General features: G+C 40.6%; 1 long non-coding RNA gene across 3 annotated transcripts; it reads left to right on the top strand.

Annotated features, from left to right (window-relative positions):
* The first annotated feature begins 13883 nt into the window (after positions 1–13883).
* On the top strand, positions 13884–14730 carry LOC119783640. 3 transcript variants are annotated; one of them, XR_005280831.1, is made up of 3 exons: positions 13884–13963; positions 14296–14340; positions 14537–14730. It is a non-coding gene; the product is annotated as an uncharacterized LOC119783640 (long non-coding RNA). The 3 variants fall into 3 exon arrangements; XR_005280832.1 differs by having other exon boundaries at positions 14296–14364; XR_005280830.1 differs by having other exon boundaries at positions 14296–14730.
* The last annotated feature ends 1491 nt before the right edge of the window (positions 14731–16221 follow it).

Raw genomic sequence — 16221 nt, 5'->3', positions numbered from 1 at the left:
ATTTAGCAAATACGGTAAAAAACTGGCAGCTGTGGTTGCCAGAATTTTACCGTATTTTAAAAATACGGTAAAATCCTGCATTTAGCAAATACGGTAAAAAACTGGCAGCTGTGGTTGCCAGAATTTTACCGTATATTAAAAATACGGTAAAATCCTGCATTTAGCAAATACGGTAAAAAACTGGCAGCTGTGGTTGCCAGAATTTTACCGTATTTTAAAAATACGGTGAAATCCTGCACTTAGCAAATACGGTAAAAAACTGGCAGCTGTGGTTGCCAGAATTTTACCGTATTTAAAAATACGGTAAAATCCTGCATTTAGCAAATACGGTAAAAAACTGGCAGCTGTGGTTGCCAGAATTTTACCGTATTTTAGAAATACGGTAAAAAACTGGCAGCTTTGGTTGCCAGAATTTTACCGTATTTTAGAAATACGGTAAAAAACTGGCAGTTTTGGTTGCCAGAATTTTACCGTATAAAGACGGTAAACTTCTGGCAACTCAGCTGCCAGTTTTTTACCGTAAAATGAGGCCGTTTTTTTTTTTACAGTGTAGGATATTTATATTTACTGCAGTTGAAACAAGAATTTAAATCTGTTTTTTTTTTTTCAATTCAAAATACAAGTTTCTAATTGCATTGATAATTTACTTGCTTAATTATAACTAAATCAAGTACAAATACACTTATTATTCTAACTATTAGTTCTCTTTTTGGGGTTTTAAAAAGAGATGCAACCAAATGTTCCTTGATGTTCTTCTACAGCAAACATTTTTGCTATACTTTTATTGTTTTTAAGACAAAATATGATGGCAAAAAAACACACAATAAATTTAAAAGCTATTAACACACACACAAAAAAAGACATTCCTCTTTTGGTAAACACTTTTTTTGCCATAATTTTCCTTGTAGTCTGTGACCTGAAATGCTTCTAAACAGCTATGTTTGAATTACTCAAAAGTAAGGAAAAGCTGTAGTCACCCTCTTCTTCCAGCCATTGGAGAAGCAGAACATAGCAACAGGTGGCGGAGGGGCCGTGCTAAATTAGTCCGTGCTACATACAGCCAGTGAAAACTCTATAACTTTGCATCTCATTGAAGGGAAACTGTAGGAATGCTATACTGAAGAAGGACATTAAACAGTTTTGAAAGGTAATGCTAAAATCTTAACAGACCAAATTTTATAAACAGTGTGCTATAAACTATTGACTGGTGAACTGGGAAATGAAAACTCTACATTTAAAATATTTCATCAGATCCCAGTCCAACCTAGAACCCATTCTTGCTACCATCTTGGCACTCCAAGGCAGTGGCCAAGAACCGCTCCTCTCAACAATTTCACGAAATATGCCGCTTAAAACAACACGAACTAGACTTCAAACACACATCTATGATCGCCCACGCCTGCTGGAGCTACGGTCACAAAATGTTTTAAATACAGACATTTTTGACCATTTGAAAAGCTGCAGAGTGCTACGGGTGGATGTCAAGAAAACAGAGAGGGGAGCTAACTGCGAAGCTAAAGAGGGACCCCCAAATACCGCAGAAACTCACTTCAAAAAAGGAGATATGTAATGAGGGCCTTTTATTTTTGTATGATCTTTTTATGAGTTTGTGGAGTGTAAGTTACTGACCACCAATTTACCAATATTGCTAAAGCTCCACGTATGATTTGGGGAAATTTTTATTTTTTTATTCTTAAATTTTTAAAAAAATTTTGTAATTACTTATTTTTATATAAATTTCATACATTTTTCCTTGTTTTACTCTAACATCAACATCAACCCAAGGAAGGCCTCAGGGCCTGATAACATACCTGGGCGGGTGTACAAGGAATGTGCAGATCAGCTGACTCGTGTACACACAGACATTTTTAACATCTCGATGGACCCATCTGTAGTGCCAGAATGCTGCAAGTCTGCCACCATTATTCCAGTCCCAAAGAAGACTCAGGTCAACTCATTCAATGACTACCGGCCTGTTGCACTGACTCCAATCATGATGAGGTGCTTCGAAAGGCTGGTTAAAGAACACATTGTCTCCAGTCTGCCACCAACATTCGACTCGTTCCAGTCCATCTCTGCTGCTTTTTACCTGAGCCTGGCGCACCTGGAGGCTGCAGCGCCTTAGATTGGAAGAAAGTGAGAAGAGTTCTAAGAACAGCGGAGAAGATCATCGGGGCTCCTCCATTAAAGACATTTCATCCCAGCGCTGCATGTCCCGAGCCCGTAATATCATAAATGACCCCTCACACCCCCACGGTGGACTGTTCTCCCTACTGCCCTCTGGGAAGAGACTTCGAAGCATCCGATGCAGATTCCAGAACAGTTTCTACCCCACTGCCATTAGACTGCTGAAAGTTATATAAAATGGGTTATAAAAAAACTACAACTGAATGTTAGAACTGTAACTATACAGTCATATGTTTTTCATCACAATGTTATTTTTATCACTGCTGCTTACCTTCTCAAGGCTGCACTTTCAAAAATGAAATAGTCTAGGGAGCTGTTCTAAAAAAAATATATATATTTTTGTTTACACTTGAGTATACAAAATAAAATCTGTCTAAGTCTCTGAGTCTAATTAAGGAAAAACTACATCTACAGTACAGAGATGAACGCTCACTCTGAGTCTATTCTGCTGGAAGTTTATTCCTGTTAAAAGGGAGTTTTTCCTCTCCACTGGTGCTATAAGCATGCTTAGTTTGAGGGATTGCCTTCAATTCAATGATGCGATGCAATCAGCTGGTTTTCCTTAGAAAACTTTGAATCAATTTGACTGTATGTTCTGGTTGAATTATCTTTGTGAAGTGCCTTTAGATGACATGTGTTGTGAATTGGCACTATATAAATAAACTGAATTGAATTGAAAGCTTAGGATCCAAGTTAATCCAAAATTTCTAAGACAGGAGCAGCCATTCTTATAAATAATGAATCATAAATAACTTAAGGGTTGGCATTCAAGTGTATGTGAGATGGTAAATTTCTTTTATTCCTTTACTTTAGAAAACTTCAATTCATAAATTTTACCACAAAAAAAACATATTTGACTAAGGGGGGTAGCTCTCTTAGGCACCAGTGGTGATCATCTCCATAAATAGCAAAATGACTGCCTAGAGCTATATTTTAGCACTACTGAAAACTTAGTTTCTGCCATGGTGTGGGTCGTTAAATAGCACATTAATATTAAAGGCTACAACACTGTGACCTTAACTTTTATTGCTGGAATAAATCCTCAGAAGCAACCTTTACATCCCTGGGGCAGCCAAAAAGCTCTCCCTATGTTGTTAAAGTGTTCTTAAAACACTCCATCCAAGCCCATGCACCTCAGCTCTCCTGCTCATCTTCCTATCAAGGCTCAGCTGGTAAATGGCCCATAGATAGGGGGAATTGCAATTATGCTTCTTGAAGTTAATGCAAAACCTGTGGCACCAAACTTAAGATTATGTTAGTGGAATCAGACTGATTTTCACTTTCTTTTTAGATATTATAACAACATCATTGTTACATGTATACCGGCATATGGAAAATCCTAGACTCTTAAAATTTAGGGATCTACTATTTCATGATAGAAGCTAAATAAGTTTCAGGTGTTTAGTTTTATAAATAAAAAACAGCTGATTAGTCATTAATCACAGGAACATCTATATTGAAAAATGGGTTTCTGCTCCTCAACTGCACTTTTTTATTTCTTAGCACACTGCTTCCTTTTTTGGAAAGGTCAGATAAGACCAGATTTTGCATATATTTTTTGGGCTACATGCAAGTCGCTACACAACACTTAAAAACCCCCATAGTGAAACATGTTGGTGGCAGCATCATGCTGACGGTCTCCCTATTTATGTCAGAACAGATGAACCGATCTTTTCAACGGAATTGATTTGATATAATTTTGGGGTAACAGGATGAAGAAGAGGAATGCCATTGTTAAACCTTCTTCCATATTTCTGGTTTGTAAAACTTTTAACCCCTTAAAGGTATTGTGGAGGACTTTGGCAAATTTTTTTACAAGGCCCGCCTTTCCACTTTAAGAAATGCAAATGCTAGAGCATGCATGAGCCCATTTCTCCTCTTGCACGCTCTGCTTAAAAGTTGCTGTTCTCATAGCTCATACAAGCTTACTGTGCCCGAACATTCTCTCTAACCCCTAAAACCCTCCATCACTATATAGAATGGGGACTATAGCGGACTTTATAGTGAACTCAGTTACAGTACCTTACTGTTCAGAGAGATGATCACTGCGCCATCTTTGTTAGTAGTCGCCGCTGTGACAGAAAATCCCATAATGCTTTGTGAGGAGAGCTCTACGTGCAAAGCAATCTGGGATATATCTGCATCTTCTGATGCCTTTCTTTCCTTCTTCTTCAAAACTGTTTCTGGGGATTTTTGTGGGGCCAGTTTACAGTTTAAAAAGAAAATCATGTATTATTCTCTTTCCCCCACAGAATTAAATGCTTCTTTTGGTTGTTCTTTTACATACAAGTACCCCCTAAAATTAATTGCATTTGTTTTAAAGTCAAAATAGGAGTAGCTCTAATGGTATGTATACTCTTGCAAGAATATATATAAAATCTTCATGTGTAGGGTAGTTTAGTATTTGAAAGAAAAGTGAATAGATCCTACGTCAGGCACTGTTGAGTTCTTGTGACGGTTCTGTTGTGAGCCACCAGCTTCAACATATTCCTGTCAGAGTGTCTGAATGTATGAAAGTACCCAGTGGTGTAGGCCGCCAGCAAAGCCTTTAATTACTTTTTCAGTACATGTCAGCCATCTCTCTGTTTGGGTATTCGCTTTACTTTAGTGGCAGCAGAAGAGCAGAACTTTACAGCAGCTCACCTGACAAGCTCCTCTGGGAATCTTTTCTCACCCACAATGTGCCAAATTTTTAAAAGCAGCACACCTGGCTGACCCATTCCACCCTCCCTGACAACCCAGTATTACGTTCTATGGTCTTCACCCCATTGCACGCCTTTTAGTCTCTGATCTTCTATTTCCATGCCAGGCGAGTAGCAACGTGTTTGTAGATAGTGACAAAGTGCTTCCATATTTTGGAAGCCTGCCAGTTGCTATGATACCATAACCGTTCTAACAACCTTTAAGTTTGCTCTGACAAAGCCTTGCTTCTTTCCTCCCTTTTTCATTCCTACAGTTTCTTTCTTTGCTTTGCACGCACGACTTTATTGTTAAAAGCCTTCTATGTAGTCTCTTCTGATGCCCTTGAGTTTAAGGAGTGGATTTTTAAGTTTTTGAAATAACGGTGCACTATAAACGATAAAACTCATGTTAACCTCTGACCTTTACTTTATGTCACTTCAAACTGTCTCTGCCATCTTCAAGATCTCAGTGATGTCTGTGCTCAATATCATATTTCTCATTGAGCTGTCTATTTGTCTAATTTCAGTCCAGACAGTTCATGGGTTTTTGATATTATCTGCATGGAAACACCTTTTTTTATGGAGGGGTTACATTTTCTTTAAAGGAGCTAAATCATGGTGTAAATTAGGACAAAAAGGGGCCTTTGAAAAAGAGGAACTAACATTTCCAAGGTAATATTTTTATCCACTTGACCCTCTGGTTTACCCAGTTGTAAAACTTAGCAGTAAAGTTTGGCTTTTAACGAAATCGCAGTGTTTTTAGAACTGCTGGTTATGTAATAAGATTCTTTATATCAATGGTCTTATTACCCAGTTGTTTGAAAAATTTATCTTGTACAAAGTTTCACTAAAGCATGTTTATTTAATGTATGTAAAAGGGCAAGTTATGCTGCGTAGAAATACTACCTTTTCTTAAATGTATTATCTGTTAGGTCCATAAAATGACTACAAAAACATGTTTTTTTTGGGTTGTCTAATATTCTGTCTGTTTGATGAAGAGCTTTGATAACTGTAAAAGCTATTTGTGGCTGATCCATGTGAAGCATAGAAAACCTGGATAGAAGTTGTTTGGTATTTAAACGGTCACTTATACAATAACTAGAAATATTAAAAAGTTTATTTTGAATAACACTCAAGTAAAAATATTTCATATAGATAACATTTACACAGACAACTTTTCATACCTTTTTTTCAGTTTTCAGTAAGAGAAAATACATCCATTTGGGTATGCATATTAGCTGCATCACAACAATGAAAGACATCCTAATCATTAACATTTTTGAATAGGACTAAACACACACAGGGATAAAAAACTAATATCGAAAAACAAATGTTGCGCTAAAACTATTCTGATCAGCTTGAAGATCCAAGGTTTTCCAACATTTCATATTTGGATGTGTTACATGCAGTCGTGCTACAAAAAAAGTTTGAATCTCTTTGACATTTGGGGTTTTATGAATCAGATTCTATAAAAAAAAAAGTCATTTTTTTTCTTTGGGTCCCAAAGTTATTTAGATGCAAATTCAATTGGAAAACGGGTTCCATGCTGCCATTATTTATTAAAACCTTTCTTCCACCTGTTTCTTTTAATAAAACATCTGCACGGTGAGGAAGAAATAAATAAAGCAAATATCCAAAATGTTAATGAATATGGATATAGAAATATACATCCATTCATATATCTTCTACATCTTTTCCATCAGGATCACAGGGGGCTGGTGCCAATCTGCAGTCTAGAGGAGGAAGGCAGGGAACACCCCAGACAGTCCATTGCAACACAACACAGAGACACACAACCACGTACACACATACTAGCACCTACTATAAGGGAAATATGGAGACATCCATCAACCTTCAGCATTCAGGACAGTTTAACACACCTTTCTGCAGCTTCTCTACTGTTACCAATTCATTACTCCATCCATACAGTTTCTTGCCCACAATCAAAATCTAATAAATTAGAAAAGAAAAATGAGTAAATCATGATAATCTCATTAAAATTTAAATAACTCCAACTGTGGAAAAAGTTAGAACATTTAAATGTGTTTTATTTAACATAAGGTATCTTTCTTCAAAAAGTCTTGTTAATGACTTGATTTGTGAGAATCAGAAACTTGGCTGCAGTCAGAGAATTATATAAGTATAAATGAGGCAACTCCTTTTTTGTTATTTAAATGTTCATATAACTAAGAAATTCTGGGCGAGGAGGAGGAGTAGCAACAATCTTTCAGTCTGACTTACTGATTAGTCCAAAGGCAGTTAATACTTACAACTCTTGTGAACATTTAACCCTTAAGTTCCCTCACCCAAATTGCAAACAAGAAATCTTTTTGTAACTTTGTATTGTCCACCAGGTCCTTACTCTGAAATTTTAGATGCGTTTTTCAGACTTTCTCTCTGATTTGGTGTTAAACACTGACAGGATCATCATAGTGGGGTATTTTAACATCCATGCTGACATTGGAGGTGATAGCTTAAGGGAAGCCTTTAATGCTATCTTAGATGCTATTGGCTTTTGTTCAAAATGTGAATAGTCTCACACATTCTCATCTTCATACTCTGGACCTTGTCAGACATATGGCATAGAATGTGAAGAAATTCGTTTTTAATTATTTCCTCACAACCCTGTCCCCCCTCTGACCAGGTTTTTATATCCTTCAGGGTTACTTTAACAGAGTTCTCTTCCCCCCAAAGAAGATTCAATTTAGCAGATCATTATCAGATAGTACAGTCATACATTTTAAAGAATCTGCTTCACTTTCTCTCTCCTCTGTGTTGCTTAGCAGGGCTGCAGAGGGCAAAAGTTTGGCTTATTCCACTTCAAAGGATGATGATTTTGTTGATAGGGTTGCTAGTTCTCTGCATACTGCCTTAGACAACACAGCCCCTTTGAAAAAGAAAAACATTAAAAATAAAAACCAGGGTCCCTGGTTTATTGCAGAGCTGCACACTCTGAAGCAAAATGCTGAAAGACTTAAGAGAAAATCTCACTCTACGGGCCTATGGGAATCCTACCTAGTCTGGACAATACTGTTGTATAAGAGGACCCTTTGTAAAGTAAGAGCAGCATATTTCTCCTCATTAATAAATGAGAATAATAATAATCCTAGATATCTTTTTAATAGCTCTTTTTATTAGAGCTATGGCTCACCCAGAGCCATAGCTCTGTTGAAACGTCCATCCCACCTGCTCTTAATAGTAATGATTTTATGGGTTTGTTTATAAATAGGATTGATCTTATTAAAAATAAAATCATTAGCACTCTTCTAACTATGATTGGTTTATCTCTGGAAGGTGAGGGACCATCTGAGGTAGCTATAGAATCCAAACCGGGTTTAGATTCCATGTCTACCTCAGATACTACCTCAAATCTTCCTTAAGCTCAAGGGTTACCTGTGGAGTGCCACAGGTATCAGTGCTAGGACCAGTTCTCTTTAATATATATATACATATGCTCCCAGTAGGTAGAGTTATTCAACATTATGGGATTATGGGATTTCCACTGTTATGCTGATGATACTCAGCTATATCTGTCTATAAATCCAGATGAAGCTAACCCATTACATAAATTACAGGTCTTTGAAAGTCCCCTTTAGTCTTTGAAAAAGAAGCTGAATAGTCAGTCACTTCATTTGGATGGGATTAAACTGTTTTCAGATAATAAAGTAAAGAATCTTGGTGTTATTTTTCATACAAATACACTGCAAAAACAATCCAGAAATAAGTAAAAAATGGCTTAAATTAAGTATATTTAGCCTTAATTTGAGCAGGTAAATAAGATGATTTGCCAATGGAATGAGTATTTTCACTCTTAAAATAAGACAGTTAGATAATATTTACTTGAAATAAGACGATAAAATAGTTTTTTCTTATTTTAAAAGGAAATTGTCTTGTTCCATTGGCAAAGTGTCTTACTTACCTCCTCAAATCAAGGAAAAACACACTTATTTTAAGAAAAAATAACTTATTGAGATTTATATTTTTTGCAGTGTACAAATTAACTTGTGACAATCCCCTTCTGTCCAGTAGGTGTCTCTAGTCCTCTACATGTTTGTTCTTGTTTTTTTTCAGGAAGCAGGTAGATGGACTGTTAATTGCACACACCGGTGAATGATAAAAGGGGACGACTAGTCAGTCACTCGCTCTGCTTGTTTGCCCTCCGGACCAGGCCGGAACGAGCAGCATTGGTCCACACTTCTCTCCGACTGGCTGGCCTGATCTCACGGAGCGTATTTTTGTAATCAATAAATCGTTGTTGCTATGGATCCGCTCGTCTGTCTCCCTTCTTGTCCTCGCCCTTGAGATGGGCGTGACAAATGGGGGCTTGTCAGTTTGAACCCGGATTGGAGATCAGCTTTCAGGTAGTGTGTTGAGTTGTGAACTCTGTTTGTTGGGGGACGTTGACGAGCGTGCTGGGTTTGGTGAGTGAGGCAGCCGTTGTACATCTATTCTGAGAGAGCGTGTTTGTGTAGCAGTGATCGCTCCTTCATAGCAGGTCGCGGTGGTTCTGTCCCTGTCAGGCTTAACAACGATTTCCCTTATGGAGTTTGTTGTGGGGGAATTTTAGTGTGGTGTGAACGTGGGAAGAGCAGTTGTCTCGGGAGCACATCCGGAGTTGCAGGGAGTCGCCATTTATTGGTTGCTTTTTCGGACTCTCGGGCGTTAGTGCATAAATACCCATCACAAGTAACACCCGAAGACTAGCGGGGGAGATTAGTTAGATTCTGGTTAGGCAGTTAGAGGGACGGGGTCGCTGTGACGTTGTGGTTGTTTTGGGAGCGTGGGAGCTCAGAGTGCTACTGGTTGGGATTCCGGTGTTGTGTGGATAACTGTAGATGTTATGGCTGCTGTTGAGGATTTTTTGCGGGATCCGTCTGAGGAGGGGTTGGAGCGCTGCACACGCGAACAGTTACTAAAGATAGCTGAACATTTTACGTTGGAGGTCAGTGACAAGCGGTCTAAGGAGAGTATAAGAGCCGCCATTAAAGCTAATTTAACTGACTCCGGTGTGTTAGGACAAGCTAAGTTGCAAGCTGGCGCGACGTGGTTGGACACTGACGTTTTTGATACTAGATTGACTTTTGAACAAAAGCGGGAGCTGCTTTTACTGCAGGCTGGGATAGAACAGAAAAGATTGGATGTGAAAAGGCTGGAGTTGGAAGAACGCAGACTGAGCTCAACTAGTGCGGGCACGGTCCCCCTTGATGCTTCCGGTAGGGGGGCGTCTAGCTCGTTTGATGTTGGGAATAATCTGCGTTTAGTTCCTCAGTTTTCTGAATGGGATCCGGATACCTTCTTTTCCCTGTTTGAGCGTGTTGCTGATAGTCGAGGTTGGTCTGATTTGGACCGGACACTGCTTTTACAGTGTGTGTTCACAGGCAAAGCACAAGAAGCATACTCTGTAGTAAAGTAAAGTTTATGCCACTGTGAAGAAGGCTGTTTTAACAGCTTATGAGTTGGTACCAGAGGCTTACCGACAGAGGTTTCGGACATGGGAGAAGGCCGGGAAAAAAACCCATGTTGAGTTTGCCAGGGAGCTGGGAATCCATTTCAATAGGTGGTGTGCTTCCTTACAAATTAGCACTTTTGTTGACCTCTGTAATTTGGTTGTCCTGGAACAGTTTAAAAACTCTGTTCCGAGTCACCTTGCGGTATATATCAGTGAACATAACGTGAAGACAGCTGCTGAAGCTGCTAAGCTGGCAGATGAATATGTTCTTATACACAGGGGTGGCCGTGAGTATCAACCTCGCAGTGATTTTGGTTACAGGAGTGGCAATCAATCTTTTGTGGGAAATCATGCAAAGGAGGAAGGCATTGGTTCTGATGTGAACAGTAGGTCAGAACGGATTTCCAGTGGGCATGTGTATGTGGATCTATCTGATGTGTGTCATTATTGCAAAGCCAGAGGCCATTGGAAGCGGGAATGCCCAAAAAGAGGTGCTCAGGTGAAATCGGTTGCTTTTGCTGCGTCTGAAACGCATGGTTTTGTTTCCTCTAAACAGGTGGACACAGGACGGAGGTATACTTTGGATCAGGAGGATTTTTCACCTTTTCTTTCTGACGGCCATGTGTCCATGGTGGGGAGTGATGCTACGGTACCGGTAAAAATTTTGAGGGATACTGGAGCTTTTAATTCATATATTGTGAGCTCTGTATTACCCTTTTCTGAGGAAACCAACACTGGAGACCATGTATTGATTCGGGGAATGGGACTTATGGTGGAACCAGTTCCGCTGCATAAGTTGACTTTGACGTGTGGATTGGTTCAGGGGGAGGTTATCATGGGGGTGCGCCCTGCACTTCCGCTGGAGGGAGTGGATGTAATCTTGGGCAATGATCTGGCTGGTGGCCGGGTGTGGGCTGATTGTCCACTACCTGCTCCCATAGTAACTTCTTCCCCTGTTCTAGGGAAGTTGGATGAGAGTGCTCAGTGTTTCCCTGGGGTTTTTGCAGCTTGTGCGGTGACGCGAGCTATGTACCATGCTGAGTCGGCATCCATCCCTGACCATGAAGGTGGAGGTGCCGAAGATGGTGATTTTTTCTCTCTTTATGTCCCTGATTCTCTTTTGTCTGTTTCTCACAGTGACCTGGTGGCGGAGCAGAGAGCGGATTCTTCTCTTCGTCATCTTTTTGACCAGGTTGTCACTGATGACGAGAGTGTGGCCTGTGGGTATGTGTTGAAGGATGGATTGTTGGTGCGGAAATGGTTGGTACATGGGGAGGATTTTGTTGGGGGTTCCCTTTGTCAGACTGTTGTTCCCTCGAAATTTCGCAGTGAAGTGTTGCGGGCTTCCCATGATCAATCAGGTCATTTGGGGGTCCACAAGACTTATCATTATATCCTGCGTTATTTTTTTTGGCCTCGGTTAAAAAGTGATGTGTCTGAATATATCAAAACCTGCCACACATGTCAGATGGCAGGGAAGCCAAATCAGAGCATTAAGCCGGTTCCCTTGTATCCGATTCCGGTGGTTATGCAACCTTTTGAACACCTCATTATTGATTGTGTTGGTCCTTTACCTCGTTCTAAGGCTGGGAGTAATTATTTGTTGACGGTAATGTGTCAGACAACAAGATATCCAGCTGCATACCCACTGCGGACCATTACTGCTAGGTCTGTGGTAAAGGCTCTGACTCAGTTCATTTCTATTTTTGGTATTCCAAAAGTTATCCAGTCTGATCAAGGTTCAAATTTTTCTTCTCATTTGTTCGCTCAAGTTTTGAAACTTTTACAGGTCAAACATAATCAGGCTTCTGCATATCATGCTCAGAGTCAAGGTGCTCTGGAGAGGTTCCATCAGACCCTCAAGTCCTTGTTGCGTACTTACTGTGTGGAGTTAAATCAGGATTGGGAAGATGGCTTACCATGGCTTCTGTTAGCTGCTTGTGAGGTGGTGCACGAGAGTACTGGGTTTAGCCCAAACGAGCTTGTTTTTGGACATGCAGTGCGTGGGCCACTTAAACTGTTACATGATGCTGTGAGTCCTTCAGAACCTCCGAGTAAGTTAATTGACTATGTCAATGGGTTTAGACATCGTTTGCATGTGGGGGTGGAAATGGCTCGGGAGAAGTTGACCTCTTCTCAGGAGAAGATGAAGCGCATCTATGACCGTAAGGTGGACCATCGATGTTTTAGTCCTGGTGATCAGGTACTTGCATTATTGCCAGTTGTCAGCTCCCCCTTTCAGGCTAAATTTAAAGGCCCATTTACAGTCCTGCGCAAGCTTTCGGATCAAAACTATCTGCTGTCCACACCGAGGCGTAGGAAGTCAACACAGCTTTGCCATGCAAATTTGTTAAAACCCTATTACACTCGGGAGTCACAGGTATCCAGCAAAGATGAGGAGGTGCAGGTTGATAAGACTGTCTCTGTGGCTACTACAGTAAGTGGATTAGGTTTCTTATCTGCACTTGAAAACGATGGGGTGATTCCACCTAATGAGAGTTTGTTGACTGGCAGGCTGAAAAATTCTGATGTACTGAGGAATTTGGATTCTTTGTTTGCACATTTGTCTCAGGAGGAGGGCACTGAGTTGACTGCTATGTTTAATGAGTATCTTTGTTTGTTTGGTGATGTGCCCAGTCGAACTCACTTAGTTCAACATGATATCGATGTGGGTGAGGCACAGCCAATTCGCCAGCGCTTTTACAGGATTTCTGAGGAGAAGCGGAAGGTAATGGAGGGGGAGATTCGGTATATGCTTGAAAATAGTATTGCTGAATCCTCTGCATCTAGCTGGGCATCACCTTGTTTGTTGGTCGAGAAGGCTGATAAAAGTTTTAGATTTTGTACAGATTATCGGAAAGTGAACATGGTTACAAAATCTGATGCTTATCCGATGCCACGCATGGAAGATTGTGTCGATCAGGTGGGTTCAGCTCAGTTTGTTAGCAAATTTGATTTATTGAAGGGTTATTGGCAAGTTCCATTGTCTGAGAGAGCTAGAGAGATTTCTGCCTTTATAACTCCCTTTGGTCTGTTCTCTTACTCTGTAATGAGTTTTGGATTGCGAAATGCACCTGCAACCTTTCAGCGTCTCATGAATATGGTTGTGTCTGGGTTGGAAGGGTGTGCTGTATATTTGGATGATGTGGTGGTCTTTAGTGATACGTGGAAGGAACATCTGGCTCACATACGTAAGCTGTTTGAACGACTGGCTGAAGCACACCTGACCATTAACTTGGCGAAGTGTGAGTTTGCTAAGGCTACGGTTACCTATCTGGGTAAGGTGGTGGGGCAAGGGGTGGTGCGTCCAGTGGAAGCCAAAGTAACTGCAATTTTACAGTATCCCGTACCAACAACAAAAAAAGAACTCCAGCGGTTCCTGGGTCTTGTGGGGTACTACCGCAGTTTTTGTAAGAACTTTTCTACAGTGGTTTCCCCATTAACAGATTTGCTGAAGGATAAAGTGAAGTACACCTGGACAGCTTCCTGTCAGAAAGCTTTTGATGATGTCAAATTTGTCCTCTGTTCCTTCCCTGTTCTTGCAGCTCCACAATGGGGTCGTCCTTTTGTCCTGCATGTGGATGCAAGTGATGTAGGTGCAGGTGCTGTCTTATTTCAACAAGATGATGATGGAGTTGATCGACCTGTGAGTTTCTACTCTAAAAAATTCAACCATTTTCAGGTGAACTATTCTGTCATTGAAAAAGAGACATTGGCACTAATTTGGGCTTTACAGCATTTTGAAATATATCTGGATTCTGGAAGTGTTCCTCTGGTGGTCTATACTGATCACAATCCCTTAACATTTTTGCATTCATTGCAGTGTCCAAATCGCAGACTGATGCGATGGATGTTGTTTTTGCAGCCCTATTGTCTGGATATCCGCCACATTAGGGGCTCGGACAATATTGTGGCAGATGCTTTGTCCAGGGCACCATGTGCTTAGGTTTAATGTTCAGTCCCTTTTTTTTCTCCAAGTTTCTTATAGGCTTTTCCAGTGGCTAGGGTGGCTGAGCTATTGAGGTGGGGATTGAATGGGTGATTGTGGTAAGACTGCAAAGTCCATTAGTATTGCAATTGTCACCTAGTTGTTAGTATAAATCGCTGTCTTTTTGGAGTCCCGGTTAGGACTCCATTTGTATGGGGGGGAGTGTGACAATCCCCTTCTGTCCAGTAGGTGTCTCTAGTCCTCTACATGTTTGTTCTTGTTTTTTTTCAGGAAGCAGGTAGATGGACTGTTAATTGCACACACCGGTGAATGATAAAAGGGGACGACTAGTCAGTCACTCGCTCTGCTTGTTTGCCCTCCGGACCAGGCCGGAACGAGCAGCATTGGTCCACACTTCTCTCCGACTGGCTGGCCTGATCTCACGGAGCGTATTTTTGTAATCAATAAATCGTTGTTGCTATGGATCCGCTCGTCTGTCTCCCTTCTTGTCCTCGCCCTTGAGATGGGCGTGACAAACTCAAAACCCAGTTTCCTGCATAGAAACTAAAAAATGAACAAAAATGACTCCATACATTGTTCAATACGTCAGGAACATAAACAATATAAAAATACAAAACAAAACACCCAAAATGGTTGAGTCCTTTGTCACGTGACTGGCAAAGCGCGCCACTCTGCGCTATTTCCAGCGTGACGCAGAAGTGCTCCGGTTTGGCCCCTTGACCAGGAACAGCGGGACTGAAGCAGAGATGAGAGGTGAGTGTTTGTGGAAGCTCGGCGCCGAGTGTGCACACTCAGACGTGCGCGATGACCGGTTCAGGCGGGGGGGGTAATGTTCGTTGGGACTGTGCAGGACCGCGGGACACAGGTGCGGGCCTGCACGCAGCTTTTTGCCGGGCAGCACACTCACGTGGGAGAGCTTTCTCCCCGTGCACGCGCTCCTGGCACCGCGCTCCCCTGGGCCAGAGGAAGGACGGATACTTAGAGTCTGGGATGGACGCTTAGTGGCGCTCCATCACAAGGGGTGATGATGAGAAACTAGCCCATGCATTTGTTACTTCAAGGTTGGACTGTTGTAATTCTTTACTATCAGGAAGTCCATAAATTATAGCTAAAATCCTTAAGCTGATCCAAAATGCTGCAGCCAGAGTTTTGATAAAAATTAAAAAAGAGAGATCATAACTTTCCTATCCTGGCTTCTCTTCATATATATATATATATATATATATATATATATATATATATATATATATATATATATATATATATATATATATATATATACATATATATATATATATATATATACATACTACCGTTCAAGAGTTTGGGGTCACACTGAAATGTCCTTGTTTTTGCACTGTACTTTTCAAAGAAGATAACTTTAAACTAGCCTTGACTTTAAAGAAATACACTCTATAAATTGCTAATGTGGAAAATGACTATTCTAGCTGCAAATGTCTGGTTTTTGGTGCAATATCTACATAGGTGTATAGAGGTCCATTTCCAGCAACTATCACTCCAGTGTTCTAATGGTACAATGTGTTTGCTCATTGGCTCAGAAGGCTAATTGATGATTAGAAAACCCTTGTGCAAACATGTTCACACATCTTAAAACAGGTTGTTACAGAAGCTACAAAACTGACCTTCCTTTGAGCAGATTGAGTCTCTGGATCATCACATTTGTGGGGTCAATTAAACGCTCAAAATACTTTCATCTGAAACTCGACAGTCTATTCTTGTTCTTAGAAATGAAGGTTATTCCATGCAAGAAATTGCTAAGAAATTGAAGGTTTCCTACACCGGTGTGTACTACTCCCTTCAGAGGACAGCACAAACAGGCTGTAACCAGAGTAGAAAAAGAAGTAGGAGGCCTTGTTGCAAAATTGAGCAAGAAGATAAGTACATTACAGTCTCTAGTTTGAGAAACAGACGCCTCACAGGTCCCCAACTGGCAT

This window comes from Cyprinodon tularosa, unplaced genomic scaffold (assembly GCF_016077235.1).
Source record: "Cyprinodon tularosa strain WSP-4 unplaced genomic scaffold, ASM1607723v1 ctg21, whole genome shotgun sequence".
NCBI classification, from domain to species: domain Eukaryota; kingdom Metazoa; phylum Chordata; class Actinopteri; order Cyprinodontiformes; family Cyprinodontidae; genus Cyprinodon; species Cyprinodon tularosa.
The sequence above is the reverse complement of the archived record's forward strand: the minus strand, read 5'-3'. Positions and strand labels throughout refer to the sequence as shown.